General features: G+C 42.4%; 1 protein-coding gene across 3 annotated transcripts in view; it reads right to left on the bottom strand.

Moving 5' to 3' along the window:
- The window catches only part of nedd4l (NEDD4 like E3 ubiquitin protein ligase), a 497,532-nt gene that overhangs the window by 299,946 nt on the left and 176,087 nt on the right, over positions 1–21,499 (bottom strand). The window lies entirely within an intron of this gene.

The following is a 21,499-nucleotide window of genomic DNA, read 5'->3' on the forward strand; positions in this document are numbered from 1 at the left end:
GAAAGGGGAATAGGGGACATCAGAGGTAGGTTCTTTACACAGAGTTGTGAATGCATGGAATGCGTTGTCAGAGGTGGTGGTGGAAGCAGAGTCATTAGGGACATTTAAGCAACTGCTGGACTTGCACATGGACAGCAGTGAATTGAGGGGTGCATAGGTTAGGTTACTATATTTTAAATTAGGATTGATCCTTGGCACAACATTGTGGGCTGAAGAGCCTGTTCTGAGTTGTACTTTTCTCTGTTCGATGAGACCATGGATAACCTGATCATCCGAAAACCCAATTTCCTATCTTTAGTCTATAACACTCCATTCCCTTCCTGTTTTAAAACGTGTCTATCTCAAGCTTGAATATACTTAATGGCTCAGCCTACAAGTGCCTCTTGGTCAAGAATTCCATGGATTCATGAAATTCCTCCTCATCTCAGTTTTACGGATGACCCATTATTCTGAGATATGCTCTCTATGATCATAGATGCTCCTATAAGGTGAAAATAACCTCTGCATCAAACCATTTGGGTCCCCTCGTCTTGTATATTTCAATGCAGTTGCCGCTCATTCTTTTAAACTCCAATGAATATCAGCTTAACCTACTCAGCCTCTCTCCCAATACCTCTATTAATGAGGTCAGCCTGGTGAATCTTCTCTGCATTGCTACTAATGCCAGTATATCTTTCCTGAGAGGGGTGGGTTTGGTATCCAGGTGTGATCTAACTCGTGCCTTGTATAATGTCATAAGACTTCCCATTTTTATACTCCATTCCCTATTAAATAAAGTCTAACATTCCTATTGCCTTCCTGTTACCTGAACTTGTATGGTAGCTTTTCGTGATATATGAATGAAAATTTTTAAATCCCTCTATACTGAGCATTCTGCAGTGTTTTCTTACTTAAATAAGATTCAGCTGCTCTATTTTTCCTGCCTAAGTGCGTAATCTCACATTTTCGCAGACAATATTCCATTGTGCCAAGTTTTGGGCACACTCACTTAACCGGTCTGTAATTCCTCTATCTGTTTTGCATCAACCTCACTACTTGCCTTCCCACCTATTGTATTATTTGCAAATTTTGTTATGGTATATTCACTTTCCTCATCCAAGTCATGAATACATATTGCTAATAATTATAGTCTCAGCACTGATCCCAGTGGTTTTCCACTAGTTACAAAGTTGCCATATTGAAAATATCCCCCTTCCCCAACTCTCAGTCTTCTATTAGTTGGCCAAGTTTCTAACCACATTAATATACTACCTTCAACACCATGGGCTCTTACTTATTAAGAAGCTTAACATGTGGTACTTTATCATAGGTCTTCCAGAAATTCAAATCAATTACATTCACAGCTTTCTCTTTATTTATCTTGCTTGCTACCTTCTAAAACAATTCCAATAAATTTGTCAAGTATGATATTCTCTTCATGAACTGTGCTAACTCTGCTTTATTAAGCATTTCTCTTTGCTCTACTGTAATAAATTTACAATAGACTCTTAACATTTTCCCAATAACCAATGTTAAATTAATTTGCCTTTTTTTTGTCACCTTCCCTTCTTGGAACACTGGCACTTTTCCAATTTTCCACTATTTTTCCAGAATCAAAGGCCCTTGTAGTATTACCATCAGTGCATCCACTATTTCTGAGGCTTTATTCTTCACCTATCTGGTCCAGGGAACTTATGGGTCTCCTCCCTGGTACATTTTCTCTAGAGATGGCTATTCTATTTATTTCCTCTCTCCTTTTTGTCCCTTGATTATGTTGTATTTCTGGGATGTCATTAATGTCTTCCATCATGGAAATTGATGAAAAGCACTTCTTCAACTCCTCTGCTATTTCATTTTTCTACATTACTTCCCCAGCTCTGTTCACTGTGGGGCTATGCTACCTTTGGCCTCTCTCTTCCTTTAAATGTAAAGAAGTTCTTGCCATCCATCTTGATATTATTTGCAGGTTTACTCTTAAATTTTATTTTCTGCATTTTTTTGTTGGTATCCTATTTTGTTGGTTTTTAAATGTCTCCAGTCCTCTGCCAAATTATATGTGTTTATTTCAATTCAATGCTTCAATTAACTTCCTTGGTTAACCATGGTTAGCTTCTTCACTTTCTGGAACCCTTCTTCCTCAAGGATAGCTCTTTGCTATCAGCCATGAACTATTTTCTCAAAGGTCTACCATTGTTGCTCAACTGTCTTTCCTGCCAAATTCCTTTCCCAATTCAATCCATTCTTTTATAACTACATTTAAGATTAGCATAGCTATGCCAATATGTAGGAATGAAGAGAAAATCATCATCATCTCAGGGACCCTGGACATTAAAGACCATGGGGAAGAAAATATCAATTACAGCACATTTTAATCCACTGACCACTACAATGAAGTATAACCCAAACTCTGTTGCTCATTTGTACCAATGTGATCAGAATTGACCATCACTGAATATCTTACTATTCCCCAATTCACTCATTTCAAAACGTTCGACCTCAGGGGTCATTGTCCACTTGCATCCAGTACTCATGTTAGTCTTCAACCAACTCATGCCACCACTGTATCAACCTCTAAGAATCCCTCTGGCTCAAAATCTCCTCTAATCCTCTCTCTTTTTAATGTAACTCTGGTTCTGATCACCTCTTACAAGTTTATCTTAAGCTTGTATGACATGCCCATGACAGCAAACCAGACTAACACCAGTGTGCAGGCTCAAACTGCCTCCATCCATAAAACTGCACAAGTCAAACCCTTGAAGGTGTGTGTGTGTGTGTGTGTGTGTGTGCGCGTGCGCGCACATGCGCGCAAGTGCGCGTGCGTGAGAGAAAGAGAGAGAGAGAGAGAGAGAGGAAAATCATACTACTCAAATCTGACTTTTGTTGCTTGTGTTTGTGCATAGCTATGGTCAAATACGAACCTCATTTTGCATAAAGAGAAAAAGATAATACAAAAGGCTGTCAGATACAATACCGAACAGAATCAGACACAAAAAAAAATTCAAAACAATCAAGAGAAATAGAAAATATTCATGAAACATCCAGGATATGTATCAGAAACTTTCACTCCCTAAATTCTGTGCCCAGAAGACTCACTTTCTAATCTCACAACCCTTTTCTCATAAACTGCTATCCATGTAATTTCCCTTCATTATCCCTATCATTCCATGTTATTTCTGTAATGTCTCCATCCAAATTAAATCCATTGTTTTGACATTCTAGTCAAACTCTTCACCATTTAATACTTCTGCTACAAACTACCCTTCCCTTCTCCAACCTCACTTTCTTCTCCAAAATACAGCTTATTCAGAGATCCAGAGCCATCTTTTTTGCAACTTTGGCTGCTATGTTTCCTGTATGTCAATAAGCATTTCATAGAAATTGAGAACACTGTGACACTTTGTTTAAATACATGTTATTCTCGAATGTTTATCAGAATGTAGTTCATCATTAATTGAGTTGATCATATTTACAGGTGAGTGATGGAGAGTTTAGAGAATGGCAACAGCTGAGTAAAACCTAAGTTTGTTCCTAGTATTGGCATTGCTGGCAATAATAGTGTCGATTAAAATATTGAAATAAAATGTAATAAAACAAATTAAAATTCAATTTTCTGATACTTCATTTATAACAATAATAGCTTATATTTATAAAGCACCATTAACATAATGAAACCTTTCGACTTGTATCACAGGTGCAATAGTATTAAAGTGTAACATCAGCCACGAGGGAGCTTTAGGACAAGGCAAGCTCAAAGAAGTCGATTACAATGAGGGTCTTAAAGGAGGTAAGCGACATAAAGAGACAGAGACAGAGACATGTTGGCTGGGAATCCCAGAGTTTCGGGCCAAGTCAAGTCTGCAGGTAGAGCGTTTAAATAACGTTTGGATTAGTACACGAATAAGAAATGTTTGGAGGGATATAGGCCAAGAGCAGACAGGTGGGATTAGTTTAGTTTGGGATTGTGGTCGGCATGGATTGATTAGATTAGATTAGATTAGATTAACTTCATGTGGAAACAGGCCCTACTGCCCAACAAGTCCACACCGATCCGCCGAAGCACACCCACCCAGACCCATTCCCCTACATTTACCCCTGCACCTAACACCAGGAGCAATTTAGCATGGCCAATTCACCTAAACTGCACATTATTTTTGGACTGTGGGAGGAAACCGAAGCACCCGGAGGAAACCCACGCAGACACTGGGGAGAATGTCTGTGTGGAGTTTGCACAGTCACCTGAGGCGGGAATTGAACCCGGGTCTCTGGCACTGTGAGGCATCAGTGCTAACCACTGTGCCACCGTGCCACCCACTGGTTGGACCAAAGGGTCTGTTTCCCTGCGGTATGGCTCTATAACTAACTCCTTGTAACTGAAACCTAAGCCCGTCAAACTGGATTTTATTTCTGTCATAACAAATTTGGCATTTGACAGTTAGAAATTACACATTACATCACTCCCCATACTTCTCTACCTGCCTGCAGCCTGAAACATCCTTTCCAAATGGCCCTTCTTTCAACCAGCTGAACATGACTGCTCTTATCTAGTCATAGACAGGGTAACAAAACACTTCTGCTTACACTTCTGCAATATCAAGTATCTAACGTTGACTCCCTCTCGTTTTTCATCCATATGCTGTCCTTCAACAATATCATTGGAAAAAGTGCCATAATCCTCATGTACACCAACACTCAGATCAGTCTCATAACCATTCCTCTCAAATGGTCTACAGCCTATGATTCATTATGCAATACTTTCAACATCCAGCACTGAGAGGATAAAGTCACAGCGTCGTTGACCCCAGCCACAAATTCTATTCCTTGTTCACTAATTTCATCCCTCTCCCTGACCATTGTCAAAGGATGAATCAAATGTTAAAAACCTGTGTCCTCAATAATCTCTGCTGAGCTTCAGACCTGATATCTTCGCCATGCTGATGAAGGGCTTTTGCCCGAAACATCAATTTTCCTGCTCCTCGGATGCTGCATGACCTGCTGTGCTTTTCCAGCACACTCTAATCTAATCCCCACAGGGTTCCAGTTCAGCAATATCTTCAAGTAAGAGATCATTTTAGTTTGCAAATTCCTGCACCATGCCTCTCTATTCCCAGATATTGTACACTCATCCGACCAACACATCTGTGTTTCTTCCATTTTCATTATGAGCATCATTCACTTGGTCTTAATTGTGTAAATTTCCCCTTAAGCCTCCTTGACTTTATTTCTCTTTCCCCTCTTCCTGGACTAATTATGGCAATTCATTCACTGCTGCCTCCTCTGTTGCCCCACACTTGCCTCTCAAACAATGTACAACCAATTCCCTCTTGAATGTAGACAGATGCCTACTGTCCATTGAGAGCTTATGGCGAAATAGTTGTGAAGTCTCCTGGTGACATTTAACTACATTAAATATATTATACAAAAGTCATAGCAATTACTGGAGAATGCAATCAGAAATTGGACAAGCTAATCCCCAATGTTTCACCTACCTAGTTAATTGCAAAGTTTTAAGTTTCAAATCACAAGTAGTTGAAGGCAATTAATTCTGAACAGATGACATTATATTTTACTGTCTTAGCAGAAATTTTCATAGCTGTATTCATTGAAATATTACTTCCTTGCCAATGAAATTATGTTGTGTTAATAGCTGTAGCTGCAAATCACAAACTTGACGAGAAGTACTACAAACCCCTAATTGGTCTTTTTTAAAATAAAAATACTTGTTCAGGTTAAGGTTATTTGCATCATTATAAAAGGCTAAACGTATAATAAATTCAGTTCTGGAGAATATTTTACTTTCATGTTTAGTTAACTATTTCTGAGAACAATTCATCATCTTCAATGAATAAGTTTTTAACAGAAGTTAAATCTCAAAAGTGGTGAAGAAATAGTTCAGTTTTATTCATGAACTGGTTAACCAGTTACATTGTTAAGCTTTAATGACCATTTGCTCATAGTTTTCAAACTCAAAACAGCTAAGGGAGACAGGTTTCCCAGTACAAATTACTTAATTTTTTATAAAACCATACCTTTCCTAACTATCACTAGTTATTTCCTTATCATACTGTTTAGCTTTCACACATACTTTTCAAGGCAAATTACATATGCAAAGGTTAACATATTCAATCGTCTCAAATCTCAGATGCACGTCATGTGGTTGGGCAACGTGACAGATTGCACATTTATTCCATTATCTAAATGGGTTAGTCTGCAATTTCTGGCTGGGTTTTAATACAATAGGATCCTCAGTCATGCGGTCTCAAGCAGGAGACACACAAGTCAGAGGACTTCCTTGTGTCTGTTTCTGAGGTTGGCAAAGATAGCCATCTCTTTCATCAGTTAGTATGTGTCTGAATGGCCTTGGAGAAAGAACACATAGCACTCTTGGGTCTTCAATGCAAGATATGGTGCCGCATTTACCCTGATAATATTAGAAAATTCAAGATTTCTACAACCCATCGTTTAATACAATAAAGCACGAATCTCCTAGCCAACAGCAGGGGGAGTTCTGCATCAGACACAAAACAGATAAGCCTGCCTTTGCATGTGTTACGTGCTCCTGTGGGAAAACTCAATGACACATGAAAGCAGTACACAAGCAATGCTGCCCTCAAAAGACAGAACCATCCTTGCCCGAACCCCACAGAAGATGCATTTCTCCAGAGCTGTAAGGAAAGGATTTATAAAACAAAAGACAGCATTAAAGAATGAGTAAGACAAAAGATTTTCACAAAGATTTGTGAGACTTGGTCCACACTCCACACTGAAGCTTAAATATGCAGATCTACTCTTTGCGAATCCAAATGTTTTGCAATCTATAATCCTTTCTGCCAAGCAATTGGCTTCCCCAGATGTAGGACATTTACGGTAACAAAATTTTGGCTGTTTCTTTCTTCAATCTTTTGTAAGATGCGAGCATGACTAACAGGGCCAGCTATCTTTAGCTGCCTTGAACTAAGTGACTTAGTCAGTCATTACATAGGGTCTTTCTTTCCCAACTCATTCACAGGATCTGGGCATTACTGGTCACTCCAGCATTTGTTACCCATCCCTAATTGCCCAGAGGGCAGTTAAGTGCTAACTGCATTACTATGGGTTGGGAATCACATACAGGCCAGACAAGGTAAAGACAGCAGCTTCCCTCCTTTTGGGACCAGGTGAGGTTTTCCTGACAGCAGTAATGGTTTCATGTTAAGAATCAACCATGTTGACTGCAAGTCAGAAATCAAATGTAGGCCAGGTAAGGACAGTACATTTCCTTCCCTAATGAATTCAGAACAACCTCAGTTAGCCGAACATAAATTATCCAAATTTTCAATTATCCCGAACAAGATTTCAAGGTCCCGTAAAAATGATATCCATTATCCGAACAATCAGTTAACCGGACAAAATACTCCCTGCCCATCTCATTCAGATAATCGAGGTTGTTCTGTGTTAGGAGAACCAGGTGTGTTTTTATGACAATCAATGATTGTTTCATGTTCACTATTGTAGAGACCAGGTTTTATTTCTCTGGTTCAGATTCCCTTGGTGAATTGAAATTCCAGCAGTAACTATGATGGGATTTGACCCAGTGCCCTCAGAGCATTAGCCTGGATTTTGAATGACTAGTTCAGGGACATGACTACCACCCTGCCATCTTCCAACACTTGCTGCCAAACAGGCATTCTATGGGGGCTAAACAAAGTATATCCAGATTGACACACCCATAGGCTTCACTGTGACTCTCTATCTTTTGTAATTGATGTGTATGACATTTTGTGGCTATGCAAGATTAATACTCTACATCCTGAAACAGATGAGACAAAAGTGAAGACTGCAGATACTGGAGATCAGAGTTGAAAATTGTGGTGCTGGAAAAGTACAACAGGTCAGGCAGCATCTGAGGAGCAGGACAGTCAACATTTTGGGCATAAGTCCTTCCATCAGGAGTTGGGAGGGCAGGGGGGCCTGAGCGATAAAGAGGAGGGTGGGGGCGTGGATGGGGGAAGGTAATGGGAAGGTGATAGATAGATGCAGGTGAGGAGTGATGGTGGTAGGTTGAAAGGGAGGGTGGACTGGAGAGATGGGAAGGAAGATGGACAGGTAGGACAGGTCAAGAGGGAGGATTCGAACTGGGGTGAGGTGGGGGAGAGGGAAGATAAGGAAATTGGTAAAGTCGGCATTGGTGCTATGTGGTTGGAGGGTCCCAAGTCAGAAGATGAGGCATTCTCCTCCAGGTGTCGGGTGGCTTGCATTTGGCAGGGAAGGAGGCCCAGGACTTGAATGTGAGTGTAAAGGGCTATAAATTCTGAGAGAGAGTGTGTGTGTGGGTGAGAGTGTTATGAGAGGGTCCGCATGAGTGTACGGATTCTGGATTAGTGGTGCTAGAAGAGCATAGCAGTTCAGGCAACGTTTCGGGCAAAAGCCCTTCATCAGGAATAAAGGCAGTGAGCCTGAAGAGTGGAGAGATAAGCTAGAGGAGGGTGGGGGTGGGGAGAAAGTAGCATAGATGTACAATGGGTGAGTGGGAAGGGGATGAAGGTGTTTTCCACCTATCCTTGTCCTACCTGCCTATCTCCTTTTCCACCTATCCACTCCACCCTCTCCTCCCTGACCTATCACCTTCATCCCCTCCCCCACTCACCTATTGTACTCTATGCTACTTTCTCCCCACCCCCACCCTCCTCTAGCTTATCTCTCCACGCTTCAGGCTCACTCACTGCCTTTATTCCTGATGAAGGGCTTTTACCCGAAACGTCGATTTCGCTGCTCCTTGGATGCTGCCTGAACTGCTGTGCTCTTCCAGCACCACTAATCCAGAATCTGGTTTCCAGTATCTGCAGTCGTTGTTTTTACCACATGAATTTATGCGTCTGTAGGAGTGTCTGTGTCTGTCAGTCAGAGTGTCTGTTGTGTATCTGCGTGACACACAGACATATACACACTCCTACAGACCCATATACACACACACACTCCAAAACTCTCACCCACACAGGCATCCTCTCACAGACTTATACCCCTTTACACTCTCACTCACACACATACACACACTTTCTCACAGACACTCATCCATCTCCCCCCCCCACACACACCCCCACATGCGCACAGGCACTTGCGCGAGCGCACACAGAAATTTATAGGGTGAATTTGTAACTGCAGAATTAAATTTTATTTTGCTCAAAAACTGCATGAATCCATGTAAGATTCCGTAAATCTGGTTGTTTTAGAAATAGAATGAGTTTGAACATTGGGGCACAGACAGCCTCACACAGGACACCTCACACCTTCAATGCATTATCTAGGCCGACATAACACCAATTATTAAAGTTCACTTGAGAATGTAAAAGGTTTTGCGATTTACATATGAAAAAACTTAAAATAACATGGTCATTTTAAATGATGAGACACTTAACAAACAATCCATGTCTTTTTCAATACATAATTTCAGTTACATCACACTATAAACGTTTGCTATAGATTCTGTGTCTGACGATCTTATACTCCGCAACCACCTGATAAAGGAGCAGTGCACCGAAAGCTAGTGCTTCCAAATAAATCGGTTGGACCAATACCCGGTGTTGTGTGACTCTTAAGATTTTGATCATGTGGGTCTTGCACAAATACCTATGATTGTGAAGGTAAGGTTCTTTAACTTTCTCTTGCTGGAGGCAGCTTTCATCTGGTAGTTGTGTGACAAGATGTTACTTGCTACTTATCAGAGCAAGCTTGGATGTGGTCCAGGACTCACTGCATGTGAACTCAGACGGCTTCAATATTTGAGGAGTTCTGGATAGTACTGAACACTCTGCCCCAGTGATCATCCTGAAGGGAAGGCCATTCATGAAGCAGTTTAATACAGTTGGGTCGACAACACTACCATAGGTATTCCTGCAGTGATGTCTTGGGTCTCAAACAACTGCCACCATCTAATTTTGTATGACTCCACCCACAGTAATGCTATCCTCAATTTTCTTTGGCTGGACGGACTACCTGAGAGTTGTGATAGAAGGAGCTGAAAGCAGTATAGTCATCACCACCACAATTCTGACCTTATGATGGAAAAAAGGTTTTTGACGAGTAGGTGACCTGAGGAGATGCTGCAGTGAGATCCACGGCATAAACAGCAAGTTATAGACAGGGCTGAGCGATCCCACAACCAATGAATCAGATCTAAGCTCTGCAGTCCTTCTACGTCCAGTCGTGAATGGTGGTGGACTCACTGCAGGAGGAAGCTCCACAAATATCCCCATCTTCAATGATGGAAGAGCCCAGCACATCAGTGCAAAACATAAGGCTGATGCATTCGCAACAATTTTCAGTCAGAAGTGCTGAGTAGACAATCTATCTCGAGCTCCAGTGGTCCCCAGCATCACAGGTACCAGTCTCCAGCCAATTCGATTCAGTCCACATGATATGAAGAAATGGCTGGAGGTGCTGGATACTGCAAAGGCAAAGGGCGCTGATAACATTCCGGCAATAGTTCTGAAGATGTGTGCTTCCCTAGCCAAGCTCTACGAGTACAGTTACAACACTGGCATCTACCCAACAATATGGAAAATTGCGCAGGTATGTCATAAAGCAGGACAAATCTAACCCAGCCGATTACTGCCCAATCAGTCTACTCTCCATTATCAGTAAGGGATCATCAATAGTGCTATCAAGCAGCACCTGCTCAGCGACACTCAGTTTAGATTTCACCAGGGTCGTTCAGCTCCTGATCTCATTACAGCCTTGGTTCAAACATGGACAAAAGAGCTGAATTCCAAAGGTGAGGTGAGAGTGACAGCCCCTAACATCGAGGCTGCATTTGACCGAGTATGGCATCAAGGAGCCCTGGCAAAACTGGTATCAATGGGTATTGGGGGCAAACATCTGCTGGTTAGAGCATACCTGGCACAATGGAAGATGGTTGTGGTTGTAGAGGGTCGATCATCTCAGCTCCAAGACATCTCTGCAGGAATCCTTCAGGGTAGTGTCCTAGGCCCAACAATCTTCAGCTGCTTCATCAATGACCTTCCCTCTGACAAGGTCAGAAGTGGGGATGTTCGCCGATGATTGCACAGTGTTCAGCACTATTTGCAACTCCTCAGATACTGAAGCACTCCGTGCTCAAATGCAAAAAGATCTGGGCAATATCCAGGCTTGGGCTGACAAGTGGCAAGTAACATTTGCGCCCTACAACAACCATCAACGATAAGAGACACTCTAACCACCGCCCTTTGACATTAAACTGTATTACCATCACTGAATCCCCCACTGTCAACATCCTTGGGGTGACCTTGGAGCTGCATGGGTGCAGTTCCATCAACATTCAAGAAGCTTGACACCATCCTGGACATAGCAGCCTGCTTGATTGGTACCACATCCACAAGCATTCACTCCTCCATCACTGACCCTCAGTAGCAGCAGTGTGTACTATCTACAAGATGCACTCCAGAAATTCACTAAAGATGCTTAGATAGCACCGACCAAACCCATGACCACTTTCATCGAGAAGGACAAAGGCAGCAGGTACTTCGGAACACTACCACCTACCTGCAAGTTCCCTTCCAAGCCACTCAACACCCTGACTTAGAAACATACCATCATTGCTTCACAGTCGTTCGGTTAAAATCCTGGAATTCCCTCCCGACCGGTATTGTGGGTCAACCCACAGCAAGTAGACTGCAGCGATTCAAGAAGGCAGCTCACCACCACCTTCTCAATGGCAAATAGGAATGGGCCATCAATGCTGGCCAGGCAGTGATGCCCAAGTCCTACAAATGAATAAAAAAATCCTCTGGCTGGGATGATCAGACTCCAGCAATCACAGATTTTTTTTAAATTTCAGGTATGGGTCTAACTACCAGAGAGAGCTTTACTGATCCACTTTCACCTCAGTTTTGGGTTTTATTACTATTGCTGTCAATCAAATGCTTTTTAATGTCATGCTCACTCCACCTCCAAAATTCAAATTGTCCTCTTTCTTTTTCCAGGAGAAAGTGAGGACTGCAAATGCTGGAGATCAGAGCTGAAAATGTGTTGCTGGAAAAGCACAGCAGGTCAGGCAGCATCCAAGGAGCAGGAGAATCGACGTTTTGGGCATGAGCCCTTCATTCCTAAAGAAGGGCTCATGCCCGAAACATCGATTCTCCTGCTCCTTGGATGCTGCCTGACATGCTGCGCTTTTCCAGCAACACATTTTCAGCTCTTTCTTTTCCCAGCCAAAGCCACAAAGCCATAACTCAGATTTGATTTGATTTGATGTGATGTGATGGGGAAGCAATAGCCTCATGGTATTATCAGCTGACCTGATAATCCAGAGACCGAGGTAATGCTCTGGGGACATGGATTCAAATCCTGCCATGGCAGATGGTGTAATTTGATAAATTACAATAAAAATCTGGAAGCAAGAGGCTCCTGATATCCATGGATTGCCGATTCTTGGAAAAAATCCATCTGGTTCACTAATGTCCTTTAGGGAAGGAAACTGCTTTCCTTACCTGGTCTGGCCAACATGTGACACTAGACCAACAGCAACGTGGGTGACTCTTAACTGCCCTCTGGACAATCAGAGATGGGAAATAAATGCAACGATGCCCTCATTCCATCGATGAATAGAGAAAAAAATCTGTCATGTGTACCAAGGTACCGTGAAACGTTTTGTCTGCAAGCAGAACAGGCAGGTCAGGCTAACCAAGTTCATACAGGTCATACGGTGTAAAAAAAAACTTAGGCAGAGTGAGGCACGTGACACTGCATAGGATATGTGCGAGGCAAGAACATTAACAAGTTCAACATTATTTGAAGTTAGAGTCTCCATTCATCAGTCTAATAACATCAGGGAAAAAGCTGTTCCTGAACCTGCTGGTGCATTAGTTCAAGCCTTCTGCCTGATGGAAGAGGTTGTAGGAGAGCATTACTGGGGAAGGATGATGTTGGTCTGATGATGATGATGTTGGCAGCCTTTGCACGGCAACGAGAGGTGTACATGGAGTCCATGGATGGTATGTCAGCACCTGGACAGTATGGTCTCAATGGTGCATCTGTAGAAGTTGGTGAGGGTCCTTATGGACATGCCAAATTTCCTGAGGTGACTGAGAAAGAAGAGGCACTGATGTGCCTACTTGACTGTTGTATCTATATGGAAGTCCAGGACAGGTCGTTGGTTATCATTGGTCCTAGGAACATAACACTCTCAACCTTGGTAGATGGGGGCGTGTTCACCTCCTTTCTTTATGAAGTCAATGATCAGTTCTTTCATTTTCTTGATATTGAGAGATTGTTCTCATTGCACCACATCAAGCCCACTACCTCCTTTGTGTATTCTGACTCATCATTGTTTGATATTGTTCTACCACGGTGGTGTCAACATCAAATTTATAGATTAAATTAGATTAGATTCCCCACAGTGTGGAAACAGGCCCTTCGGCCCAACAAGTCAACAATGACTCTCCGAAGAGTAACGCACCCAGACCCATTTCCCTCTGACTAATACACCTAACACTATGGGCAATTTAGCATGGCCAATTCACCTGACCTGCACATCTTTGAATTGTGGGAGGAAACTAGAGGACCCAGAGGAAATGCAGACACGGGGAGAATGTGCAAACTCCACACAGACAGTCGCCCGAGGCTGAAATCGAATCTGAGACTCTGGTGCTGTGAAGCAGCAGTGCTAACCACTGGGCCACTGTGCCACCCATGGCTTTTGTTCAGAATCTAGCTACATAGTAGTGTGTGTACAGGAAGTACAGTAGCGGGCTAAGAATGCACCCCTTGGGGGTTCCAGTGATGAGTGTCATTGTGCAGTTGACCATCTTCACTGATTGCAGTCTGTTGGTTAGGAAGCTGAAGATCTAGCTGCAGAGGGCGGAGACGAGAGCTAGGTCTCAGAGCTTAGAGATCAGTCTGGAGGGGCTAATGGTGTTGAAGGTGGAGCTGTAGTCAATCAGCAGGAGTCTGACAAAGGTATTTTTTCTGCCCACCAGTGTAGAACACCTAATAGTGCAGCTGTCTCCACCTTGTATGCAAATTGTTTACTGTGTGTTGTCTACTTTGCAACAGGGACTCCAGTTGAAAAAATACTTCATTGTCTGTGAAGTTCTGTTTGAAAACCTGAGATCGTTGTCACAATCAGAGTTACCTTGATTTGAACTATCCTTACATTTATACATCAGTTGTATCAACAAGACAAAGTATCAAAGTAGTGAGTGACATAAGGCAATTGTATGTAACAAAAGAAACTGAAGTTCTGCATATTTAAAATTTAAAAATCAAGTTAAGAAACGTGGGTTGAGAGGGCAATTCATTCTCTGAAGAATGATGAGTTAATGGAATAAAAGAATGACGAGGGAAGGAATAGGTCCAATCAAGGATAGTAATGGGAAGTTGCGTGTGGAGGCTGAAGAGATTGGGGAGGCGCTGAATGAATACTTTTCGTCAGTATTTACTCAGGAACAGGACATTGTTGTCGATATGAATACTGAGGCACGAATAAGTAGAATGGATGGCTTTGAGATATGTAGAGAAGAGGTGTTGGAAATTCTGACAAGGGTGAAAATAGATAAGTCCCCTGGGCCTGATGGCATTTATCCTAGGATTCTCTGGGAAGCAAGGGAGGAGATTGCAGAGCCATTGGCCTTGATTTTTGTGTCCTCTTTGTCGACAGGAATAGTGCCAGAAGACTGGAGGATAGCAAACGTGGTTCCCTTGTTCAAGAAGGGGAGTAGGGATAATCCTAGTAACTATAGGCCAGTGAGTCTCACTTCTGTTGTGGGCAAAGTCTTAGAGAGAATTGTAAGGGATAGGATTTATGCACATCTGGATAAGAATGATGTGATCAAGGATAGTCAGCATGGTTTTGTGAAGGGCAGGTCGTGCCTCACAAACCTTATTGAATTCTTTGAGAAGGTGACTAAGGAGGTAGATGAGGGGAAAGCGGTAGATGTGGTATATATGGATTTTAGTAAGGCGTTTGATAAGGTCCCCCATGGTAGGCTACTGCAGAAAATACAGAGATATGGCATTGAGGGTGAGTTGGAGGTTTGGATTAGGAATTGGCTCTCTGGAAGAAGACAGAGGGTAGTAGTTGATGGCAAAGGTTCATCTTGGAGTGCCGTCACTAGCGGTGTTCCGCAAGGATCTGTTTTGGGACCATTGCTGTTTGTCATTTTTATAAATGACCTGGAGGAAGGGTTAGAAGGTTGGGTGAGCAAGTTTGCGGATGATATGAAAGTCGGAGGAGTTGTAGACAGTGAGGAAGGATATGGCAGGTTACAGCGGGATATAGAGAAGCTGCAGAGCTGGGCAGAAAGGTGGCAAATGGAGTTCAATGTAGCTAAGTGTGAAGTGATTCACTTTGGTAAGAGTAATAAAAAGATGGATTACTGGGCTAATGGTAGACTACTTGGTAGTGTGGAAGAGCAGAGGGATCTTGGTGTCCATGTACACAGATCTCTGAAAGTTGCCACCCAGGTAAATAGTGCAGTGAAGAAGGCATATGGCATACTGGCTTTTATTGGTAGAGGAATTGAGTTCCGGAGTCCTGAGGTCATGCTGCAGTTGTATAAGACTCTGGTGCGGCCGCATCTGGAATATTGTGTGCAGTTTTGGTCGCCATACTATAGGAAGGATGTGGAGGCACTGGAACGGGTGCAGAGGAAGTTTACCAGGATGTTGCCTGGTATGGTAGGAAGATCCTATGAGGAAAGGCTGAGGCACTTGGGGTTGTTTTCTTTGGAGAAAAGAAGGTTTAGGGGTGATTTGATAGAGGTGTACAAGATGATTAGGGGGTTAGATAGGGTTGACAGTGGGAACCTTTTTCCACGTATGGAGTCAGCTATTACAAGGGGGCATAGCTTTAAATTGAGGGGGGGTAGATATAGGACTGATGTTAGGGGTAGGTTCTTCACTCAGCGAGTCGTAAGATCATGGAATGCCCTGCCAGTAGCAGTAGTGGACTCTCCCTCTTTATGGGTATTTAAGCGGGCATTGGATAGGTATATGGAGGATAGTGGGTTAGTGTAGGTTAGGTGGGCTTTGATCGGCGCAACATCGAGGGCCGAAGGGCCTGTACTGCGCTGTATTCTTCTATGTTCTATGTTCTAATGACGTGAAAGTAACATCTATCTATTAATTCTCTAGATACAAGTTTATTCCAACATCATACCACAATAATGCAGTCATAGAGTCAAAGATATACAGCACAGAAACAGACCCTTTGGTCCAACTCGCTCATGCAGACCAGATATCCTAACCTAATCTAGTCCCATTTATCATTTTGAGTGGGAGCAGCGGCTGAGTAAAAACGAACCCGGAAGACTTCAGCTAAGAAAGAGCGGGAGCAGCAGGGGAAGTGACGTCTACCAGAGGGGCAGCCGGGAAGGAAAGCAGTGAGTATATAAATCAGGAAGGCGGCTAAACCCGAGATTCTACAACTGTAGTATCTCCCACCTACCCTCCTCCTCTAACCTCCTTAACTATACTGGGTGGTAGGTATAGGACAGATGTTAGGGGTAGATTCTTTACTCAGCGAGTCGTGAGTTCATGGAATGCCCTGCCAGTAGCAGTGGTGGACTCTCCCTCTTTATGGGCATTTAAACGGGCATTGGATAGGCATATGGAGGATAGTGGGCTAGTGTAGGTTAGGTGGGCTTGGATCGGCGCAACATCGAGGGCCAAATACTGCGCTGTATTCTTCTATGTTCTAGAACTTAGCCCATATCCCTCCAAACCCTTCCTATTTATATACCCATCCAGATGTTTTTTAAATGCTGTAACTGTACCAGCCTCCACCACTTCCTCTGGCAGCACATTCCACACACGCGCTGTGTGAAAAGGTTGCCCCTTATCTTTCCCCTCTCACCCTAAACTTACGGCTCTAGCTCTGGACTCTCCCACCACAGGGAAAAGATCTTGTCTATTTATCCTATCCATGCCCCTCATGATTTACAAATCTCTATAACGTCACCCCTCAGCCTCCAACACTCCAGGGAAAACAATCCTAGCTATTCAACATCTCCCTGTAGCTCAAATCCTCCAACCTTGGCAAAATCCTTTTAAATCTTTTCTGGATCCTTTCAAGTTTCACCACATCCTTCTGATAGGAAGGAGTCCAGAATTGCACACAATATTCCAACAGTGGCCTAACCAACGCCCTGTACAGCAGCAATACGACCTCCCAACTCCTGTAATCAATACACTGAGCAATAAAAAGCATACCAAACACCTTCTTCACTATCCTATCTACCGGCGACTCTCTACTTTCAAGGAGCTATGAACCTGCACTCCAAGGTCTCTTTGTTCAGCAAATCGCCCTATAATTAAGGTGCATGAATTCTGCTCTGATTTGTTTTCTCAAAATGGAGTACCTCACATTTATCTAAATTAAACTCCATCTGCCACTCCTCAGCCCATTGGCCCATCTGATCAAGATCCCATCGTAATCTGAGGTAACCTTCTTCGCTATCCATTAAACTTACAATTTTAGTGTCATCTGCAAACTTACTAATTATACCTCTTATACTCACATCCAAATTATTTATTTAAAAGACAAAAGATAGTGGACCCAGCACCGATCCCTTATGGCACTCCACTGGTCACAGGCCTTCAGCCTGAAAAGCAACCCTCCACCACCACCCTCTGTCTTACACCATTGAGCTAGTTCTGTATCCAAATGGATAGTTCTCCCTGTATTCCATGAGATCTAACCTTGCTAACCAGTCTCTCATGGGGAACCTTGTCGAACACCTTACTGAAGTCCATATAGATCACGTCCACCACTCTGCCCTCATCAATCCTCTTTGTTGCTTGTTCAAAAAACTCAATCCAAGTTCATAAGACATGATTTCCCACGCACAAAGCCATGTGGACAATCCCTAATCAGACCTTGCCTTTCCAAATACATGTAAATCCTGTCCTTCAGGATTCCATCCAAAAACTTGCCCATGACTGACGTCAGGCTAACCTGTCTATAGTTCCCTAGCTTTTCCTTATCACCTCTCTTAAATCGTGCCACCACATCGGCTAGTCTTCTGGCACCTCACCGTAACTATCGATGATACAAATATCTCAGCAAGGGACTCTGCAATCTCTTCCGAGCATCCCACAGAGTTCCTGGGTACACCTGATCAAGTCCTAAAGATTTGTCTACTTTTATGACTTTCAAGACATCCAGCATTATCATCTCTGTAATATGGACATTTTTCAAGATGTCACCCATCTATTCCCCCACCTTCTATATCTTCCATGTCCTTCTCCACAGTAAACACTGTTGCAAAATATTTGTCTAGTATCTCCCCCATTTCCTGCGGCTCCACACAAAGGCCGCCTTGCTGATCTTTGAGGGGCCCTATTCTCTCCCTAGTTACCCTTTTGTCCTTAATGTATTTGTACAAACCCTTTGGATTCTCCTTAATTCTATTTGCCAAAGCTATCTCATGTCCCCTTTCTGTCCTCCTGATTTCCCTCTTAAGTATATTCCTACTGTTTTTATACACTAAAGATTCACTCGATCTATCCTGTCTAATCCTGACATATGCTTCCTTCTTTTTCTCAACCAAACCCTCAATTTCTCGAGTCATTCCCTACACCTACCAACCTTTTCTTTCAGCCTAACAGGAGTGTACTGTCTCTGGACTCTCTTTATTTTATGTTTGAAGGCTTCCCATTTTCTAGTCGTCCCTTTACCTGCGAACATCTACTCCCAATCAGCTTGTCAAAGATCTTAGATTAGAATGGTACTGGAAAAGCCCAGCAGTTCAGGCAGCATCCGAGGAGCAGGAAAATCGACGTTTTGGGCAAAAGCCCTTCATCAGGAATAGAAGCAGGGTGCCTGCAGGGTGGAGAGATAAATGAGAGGAGGGTGGGAGTGGGGAGAAAGTAGCATAGCGTACAATAGGTGCAGGGCAGAGGAAATGACCTGGGAGTTGCAGTGGGAGAGGGACTCCCGGAGATGCTTGCCCAATACCATCAAAATTAGCTTTCCTCCAGTTTAGAACTTCAACTTTTAGATGCAGTCTATCCTTTTCCACCACTATTTTGAAACTAATAGAATTATGGTCACTGGCACCAAAGTGCTTCCCCCACTGACACTTTAATCACTTGCTCTGTCTTATTTCCTGAGAGCAGATCAAGTTTTGCACCTTCTCCTAGTTGGTACATCCACATACTGACTCAGAAAACTTTCCTGTACACACTTAACAAGTTCCTCTCCGTCTAAACCTTTAATACTATGGCAGTCAGAGTCTATTTCTGGAAACTTAAAATCCCCTATTACAACCACCCTATTATTCTTACAGATAACGGAGATCTCCTTACAAATTTGTTTCTCAATTTCCCGCTGACTATTAGTGGTTCTCTGTTCCACCCAAATAAATAACTTCCCTGGATGTATTCCCAGGAATATCCTCCCTCAGTACAACTGTAATGCTGTCCCTTATCAAAAACACCACTCCCCCTCCTCTCTTGCCTCCCTTTCTATCCTTCCTGTAGCATTTGTATCCTGGAATATTAAGCTGTCAATCCTGTCCATCCTTGAGCCATGTTTCTGTAATTGCTGTGATATCCCAGTCCCATGTTCCTAACCATGCCCTGAGTTCATTTGCCTTCCCTGTTAGGCATCTTGCAGAGAAGTAAATGCAGTTTAATTTATCAGTCCTACCTTGTTCTCTGCTTTGTTCCTGCCTGCCCTGACTGTTTGACATGCTCCCTTTCCCAACTGTACCAGTCTCAGATTGATCTCTTTTCTCAGTATTTCCAGGGAACCTCCCCCCATAACCATCGTGGACTTCCTTTTTAAAATGCTGCCTAACCTTCTATATTCTCCTTTCAGAATCTCATCCTTGTCTCTTCCTATGTCGTTGACACTAATGTGTACAATGACCTCTTGCTGGTCCCTCTCCCTTTTGAGAACATTCTGCACCCTCTCAGAGATATCTCAGATACTGGCACCAGGGAGGCAACACACCATTCTGATTTTTGGCTGCTGGCTACAGAAACGTCTGTCTGTGGAGACGGTAGCCAAAATCTTTTTAAAGTCTGAGTAGATCAGTGAAGCTGTCAAGGACTTCAGGTCCAAGATCAGAATAGACAGCATTTGGATTTGTTTTTAAGGAGATAGTACATTTGACATTCTCCAAAAGAACTTACTTTTATTCAGCAATTTTGAAAAAAAGTAATAGCTTTGCACAGAGAAAACAGACACTAGCCAGGAAGTGGAAGGTCAGGGATTAAAATATTGGTTGGAGATATTTCTTGCGCATCTTTGGGAGCATGGAGAGGTGGAAATAACAGAAAGGGTAATGATAAATCCAGAGATCAACACGCAGGAGCAAATTTATCAACAGACAAAATGAGGTGTGACAGCAAAGATGCCAGAAACAAAGGAACTCAGTTGGCAACAATTCAAGAGGAATTTGCAGAAAAAGGATTTACAGTAAATTGCATAAACAGTGAGAATTCAGTGTACAGTAATGTAGGATGGTAAGTCAACACCTACCAGTAATGACAGATGCTGGACAAGTGGGATGTGATACAGTACACATGCAACAGATTCACTGGTTAAACTGTAACTGAAGCTTGTTCCTGTTAAATATTTCTACCCACAGATAAAATGGCACAATTTCCTCAACACCATGCAGGCAATATGTCAAGCCAAATGATTCAGCTGTTTTGAAATTTACAACTCAAAAGTGGGACCAATGTAACTAAAATGTTGAATTCTTACAAGACTATGATAGAGAAGCATGAAGTGATGCGCTTTCAAACTGAACAGAGAAAATATAAAGCAAGCGATCAAATTTGACGAATAATTCAGAGGAAAAAAAAGACCAAGCACATTCACATATAAAAACTTAGGGTGGCAAATCAAAGAGATAAATGCATTTTTAAAAATACGATCTTTAGCTTTATTAATGGAGTTCAAAATGATGACAGATGTGCTAAACTTTATAAATCTTTAAAAATAAAACCTTAGGTTCCAGCTACAGTATTGCAAAAAATTCTGGACAGCATATTTGAAGAAGTATAGATCAAAGCAGCCAAACCAGGATTAAATGAATGACACAGCCAAATCCAAGGACTGGTTGGCCTATTCCTGCTGCTATTTTCCATGTTTCTGTCCCAAGGAAGAGGGTCTGCAATTATGCTCAGAGACTGAAGAAATTGAGGCTGTTTTCCTTAAATCATAAAATGTTGGATGGGGAAAATTTATAAAACTTTGAAAAGTGATGAAGGCCAAATCCAAACTAAAGAAGAAATGGTTTCAGCTTGCAGGAGGGTCAATGATGACATGTTTAACATAATTGACCAAAACAAAAGTGGAGAGATAGAAACTTTTATTTCCTGGACAGTGCGCTGTGTTACGATAATTTTAGAATGCACTGCTTGAGAAGTTGACGGAAACAGAATTATTCTCTTTCAAACTATATTCAAATATATTTTAGATATATTCTTGAAAAATATTTGCACAGCCCTCAGGTAAGTAGGGAAAAACAGATTGCAAATTTAAAAAATGATATTCACATGCAAAAATGACAATAATTATTAAAACAAGTTCCAA

The sequence above is a fragment of the Chiloscyllium punctatum genome, chromosome 1, assembly GCF_047496795.1.
Source record: "Chiloscyllium punctatum isolate Juve2018m chromosome 1, sChiPun1.3, whole genome shotgun sequence".
Classification (NCBI taxonomy): Eukaryota; Metazoa; Chordata; class Chondrichthyes; order Orectolobiformes; family Hemiscylliidae; genus Chiloscyllium; species Chiloscyllium punctatum.